This window comes from Chinchilla lanigera, unplaced genomic scaffold, assembly GCF_000276665.1.
Source record: "Chinchilla lanigera isolate Chin_1 unplaced genomic scaffold, ChiLan1.0 scaffold00045, whole genome shotgun sequence".
NCBI classification, from domain to species: Eukaryota; Metazoa; Chordata; class Mammalia; order Rodentia; family Chinchillidae; genus Chinchilla; species Chinchilla lanigera.
Window position 1 is genome coordinate 1 of NW_004955446.1, and position 5969 is coordinate 5969.

Here is a 5969-nt window from a genome sequence, read left to right on the forward strand (position 1 = left end):
AGAGAGACAAGGGCACTTGAGTGGGTTGCCAAGGTACCTGCCAGGTCTAGGGACTTTTATAGAGCATAACCACAAGATGGGACAGGTCCAAAGATGGAAACATGGTAATTCACAAGGTGGGCATGAGGTGGGACAACACTATGGTCAAGTGATAAGATTAAGAGTATAACTGCTCAGATATGATTGATGAAATCGGGATCCAATGGGAAAGCAAGTCATGTAGCAAAGGGGCATGAATACAGAACAGGGCTTTTCCTATAGGTGGTTGGGTTAGTGACTCTTCCTGGCCTTTTCAAGGTCACTGATACCTATTTAGAATATCAATGCCTGATGTCCCTCCCTAGGGAGGAATGTGGGTGCATTTGTTTCATCTTTTGGCTTGAGGTCTCTCCCACAGTTGCAAGGTATCTTGTCTTCGGCACTGGCTCCTTCCAAGGGCTAGCCATGTCTCATTGCCTATATTTCTATCTAACTCAGCTGCCTACAACAGTACAACAATGCAACCAAGGCCAAACAGGCTGGGAAGAGTGAATGTGAGGTATAAAATAGTCACTGTTGGTCAATTTATTGTTTTGTCAGATTTGTCCTTAGATTGGTGCTTTCCAAATTGGGAAGATCCCCAAAGCACAGGAACTTTCCCTACCAAAGTCCTCAGGGTGTGGAGATGCACAGTCGTGCTGTGGGGAAGGGGAAAGAAGTGATGGATTTTACCTGAGGCAGAAAGATAGAGAAAGGAAAGAAGAATTGGGCTGAAGACAAGTTGTAGGCAAACACAGGCAGTGGCATATGTGCTTGCTTGGCAAGCCTGAAGTCATGAATTAGAGTCCTGGTGCCACAAAAAAAAAAAAAAAAAAAAAAAAAAAAAAAGGAAAGAGCCACAAGACCACCAGCACGGCCCTGGAAGAGCTCAGTGCATGACCTCAGAGAGGAAGCCAAGTGTGACACAGGCTTTCTAAATCCTGCTCTCCTGGAGTGCAGCTTCCAGCCCACCAAATGAGCCCTAAAATTCTCAGAAAACTCTAGAATGTTAGGCTGGACACCTGGGCCTACAGCAAGACAGAAGGCCTGCACATAGTGGGCCAGGTACAGCCTCAGATCATCTGTGCATGCAGCAGATCTGAAGGCCTGAGGGTCACCAGACAGGCTGGTTGAGGTGCCTGAAAAGTAGGCCTGAGCTCTGATAGGTTTTTCCAGTGTAGAGAGAAGTAACGCAGAATAAAATGCCTTTATTGTGGGCACAGAGAAGACCAGAAGGAAAGAGAGAGTAGAACTTCTGAAGGCCTGTCGTGGGGTCCAGGTTAAATAGCCCCAGGCTGGAGGCGGGGTTTAAGAGGCAGACAACCTGACACGGCAGATCAGGATTGGGCAGGAGCATGGGAAAAGGAAAGAGGATATTCCAAAAAGGGAAGCAGGAAGTTGTAATTTGACCTAGAGGAAGAAGGGTGGTGCTTAGCACATGGCCTCTAGTGGCCAGCGACATATTGGCTTGGTGCCATACTGACCTCCAGTGCCATATTGGCTGGATGCCCTAGTGATTCAGCAGGAATTACAGTGAGGTGAGAAACCCACCATTCCCGTCTTTTGGTTACGGGGGTGATGTCTCCTCTTAGACTACTTCCTGCTGAATAGGGGCATCGCTAGGATAGGGGACGAGGGGACAATGGGTGTTGCCTCTGTGAACGCCACTTTCAGGGATGTGTACTAGAGTGACGAGTTCGTTGGCCATGATTGCACGAAGGCTGGATTGAAGAAAACTAGACAAAAGTTTAAAAATGCAGGGTCCTACAAGTAAACAGGCTATTATCATGATTATAGGGCCCAGAAGAGGTCACAGGAAGGGTGCCCATGACCCAAATGCATCATTCCATCAGGACCATGGTATAGGGAGAGAGAGGTAGCTTTTTGGCTCTGGGCCTTTGTGCTCAAGCCAGGTGCAAAGATTTTTTACCTTGTCCATAAGGATCCCAGATTCATTTACAAAGTAGCAACATTCTTCTCCCAACATAGCACAAGGCTTCCTCCTTTAGCTGTGATGATGTCAAGAGCATGTTGATTTTGGAGTGACTGCAGCAAGGCTATTAATTTTGTTTTTAAGGATGGCCAGTTTTATTAATTTTCTTTTTTGTTTAGGAGAGAGATCAGCTATCGTGTCATTTAAGGCCTGCTGAGAATAGTTTCTTAAAGTCTTGATATGTATCATATAACACTCTCTTTAGGCAAGATCTGGTGGTTTTCAGGAACAGGAATCTAGCATATTTATCATTGTTTTGTCTGTATAGTTACTTGGAGTTTTATAGTCTCTAGGGAAGAATAAACCTATTTCTTGGAGAAATTAGTATTATTATGACACTGCTTTATACATCTTGTATACTTTTCTGTTGGATGTTTAAGACCAAGTTAAAGTGAGACTTGTGTTGATTAAAATTCCCTTCTTGCTATTGACCAAGGTCAGTTAAATCTCTGCAGGATTTACATTGGAACCATGTGCAACGCCTCTCAGTACTTCTGTCAGTGACAGCCGTCGGGATGAGTCACGGCCATTGCTTGACCAAGGTGCTTTCTGTGAAAGCTTGGGAGACTTTTTCTCCTGGTGACTCTCCTTAGGCACACTGTACGCCCTCCTCTGTGGTCCCATAATTTCCTTGATGAGAAGATCAGGGACTCAACTGCATTAGAGGATGTTGCAGCAGAGGTTCTCTTTTGTTCTGAGTTTTCACTGACGTCAGAGGCCAAGGGCCACATGTCGGCTATCCTCTTAGCCCATCTGTCCTTTTAATTTGGTCTCCAAACCACAGTTGTTGAACATCCAGAAGAGAAGATGAATGACATTATATTGTAATGGGAGCAGTGAACTTAATTCTTAAAATTTTACCTAAGTATTAAGCACCTTGAAATATAAAGTACAGCAAGAGAACTATTACTTCTTGCCAATCAAGGATGATCTAGGAAATGAATCCCTGTGGAATGTTAACAGACAACAGTCATATAGCTTTACAAAGAAAACTGGAAGTCAAAAATCATACATAGTATTGTAACGTAACAGACATGATGACATTTTTGGAGCACAACGGAATAGTCATCATCCGTATCCTAATACATAAGGAGATTTTACCTAACTTGTCCTTAGACAGGATGTCATTTAAGAAATTTGTAACATTGTCCGGGCTGTTTAACATCAAAGCATCTCTAAATGTAGTGGCATATACATAGCATATACATCATATAAGTTTTTGTTAAAAAGTTAATGTTTAAATGATGACCTCATGTTGGCCTGACATGAACCTCTTGTAAATATCTGGAGCACAAGAGAAAGGCAGATGCCTAACATATAAACAATTCCAGCTTTACATTTTGGAATACTGTCCATTTTGAAGGCATGAATACATTTAATATACCATGAAATTAGCAACAACAAATTGTCATTATTTTGTTTTTAATTTAGGTTGGTACCAATAGCATCTTTAATCAGAAAATCTTGTCTTATTTTTTGAAAACTTAACTTTCTGACAATGACCCATATAAACATATCACAATAATATGTTCTGAACAGTATTTATTAAGGTGTCTCCCATAAGGCTATGGAGATTATTGGGGTGCCTTATTAATGAACAAAAACTGGTTAATGTTATTCCAGGCAGCTACATTTTTTATTCATCAGTCCAACAATCTCTTTTCACACTAAGGGATTTTTATTTCATTATCTTAAGCCTTTTTTTTTAATGTCGTATGAGCTGCCAATCATAATTTGACACATCAGTTTTTGAACAGTGAGAGACTCTCAAGTTATAATATATCATGACACTTATAAGACCAATTTTAACATAATTTTTAGCAGTTGGCCACTTGGGAAAGGCAAATCTTTAGTATAGATAATATTTATCAATAAGCCAGATTAGATTATAGACAATTGCCTCAAAAATCAAACAACATGAAAGAAGAATAATTTGTTGAGCTCAAATAAAACAGCTGTTTACAGATTGGACAGAGAGACAAACAAGAGCACATACACAAGACAAATTTGCTTATACAATCAGAGTGCACTCAAATGTTTTTGGCCAAATAGAATTATAATAATTTTTATACTTTTTTAAGTTTGTAATTAAAAAGACTAGTCAGAACTCTTATTTATATTTTTTGTGTGTCAGTTAGAGATCTCTTATAAGAATTTGGAAAAAATTAAACCTTTATATTTATCCTTTCCTTGCTGAGGACAAAGAGTTGAGCTGAGAATGGTGACAAGATCTCTAGAATGCAAATCCTAAGAACTGTGACAGATTTTAACTCTGAAATATATCTGTGGGGATCAGCTGCAAATGTCCCCAATTTATTAGAAATTTGTGAAAGGTCAGGGAGGGTAAAAGGAACATGGATATCAACTAGCCCTTCAGGGCTGGCCTGTTCCCGAAGAGGGCACACAAGTTGAGATAGAGATGAATTAGGAGGTAGTGAAGGTGAGTAGAGTCTGCAGGGGGTGGCAGTGAGCAAGTGGAGTCAGGGCAAGATGGTGGAGGGTGGCCATGTGGCCTGCAGCAAGATGGCTGCTGGTGAGCAGGTAACTCATGACAAGATGGCTGCTGGTGGCTATGTGACTTAAAGCAAGATGGTTGCTGGTGACCATGCAGCTCATCACAAGATGGCTGCTGGCAGCCATGTGGCTCATCAAATGATGGTCGCCGGTGACCACGCAGCTGGCAGTCACCATCTTGCGACTTTTTACCATAAGCTGTCTTAGATCTGGTGTGGTGGGCCAGAGGCGAGGAAGGCGACATGGGAGGGGAAGAAGAGGAAGAAGAACCTTGAGACTAAATAGATAGTGTATCTGGAGAAGATGGGGACCCGTCCACTAACTGTGGGGGAGGAGAATGAGATCGAGCATGGGACCGAGCACATGGGGCTGAGGGCAGGGATGATGGCAGAGGAGCTGAGGGAGTAGTAGGGTCTGAGGCGGTGTGTGGAAAGTGGGGGCTAGGCGAACTGGAGGTTTGGGAGATGGAGAAAGCTCAGAGATGGGCAAAGAAGGGTAGAGAGAATAGGATTGGGCCACTGGCTAAGATGATTGGGGCGAGCTTGTTTGCCCATCTGGCTGATTAGGATTGGGCTGAGAGGAAGAGGGTAAAGAGTCAGCTCATGGAGACTGAGGATAAGGTGGAGGGGGAGCAAAGGCAGGAGGAACATCGTCAAGAGGGTCAGGAGAGGCCTTAGGAGGAGATTCTGGTGGTGTGGAATAGGCCAAACAGAGTTGGGCAGTCCCACATTCCTGGAGGAGAGAAGGACGCGCCCTGAGAGCAATACATGCATAAATATATGGCAGTTCCTTCCATTTGCTGTTGCGACAGCAATGATTATCTAGGTTTCTAAGGATATTAAGATCAAAAGTACCATCTTGAGGCCATTGGCTCTCATTGTCTAGGTTTTATTGAGGGTAGGCCATCTGACAATGAAAGATTAATTGTTTTGGTTTAACAGGGTCTGCTAGTCCCAAAGTATTTAAATTAGACAAGAGACAACCAAGCAGAGCATGCTTGGGAGGGCAGGGAGTAATGTTCCTGATTCTGTGCCCAAATCAAACGTGAGCCGGAGGCTGAAGCAACTGGTTCTCGAAATCCCTGAGAGTGCCATCACCCTTTCTGGGATGCAAGAGAGGAGGAAATGCCCAAATCCACTTTCCCAATCGTCATCAAGAAGGCAGATGGGGCGGGTGGGGAGCGCCAGCCTTCTGGCTGGCTAGCTTCCTGCCTGCTGGCTCCCGGAGGGTGGGCCCCCAGCGTATGGGGAGCCATGCGGCGAGCACTGTTGCGCGCCGGCCCTTAGGCCGGCCGCCACTCAATTGGGATCTATCATGACACAGAGAAACAGTGACACAATTGGCCCACCATGCACCGACTGCAGTTGCCCACCCACAGATGTGTGTGAATCATTGAAACTTTGAATAACCCCTGGGAATATATGCCATACAATGGGCCACTCTT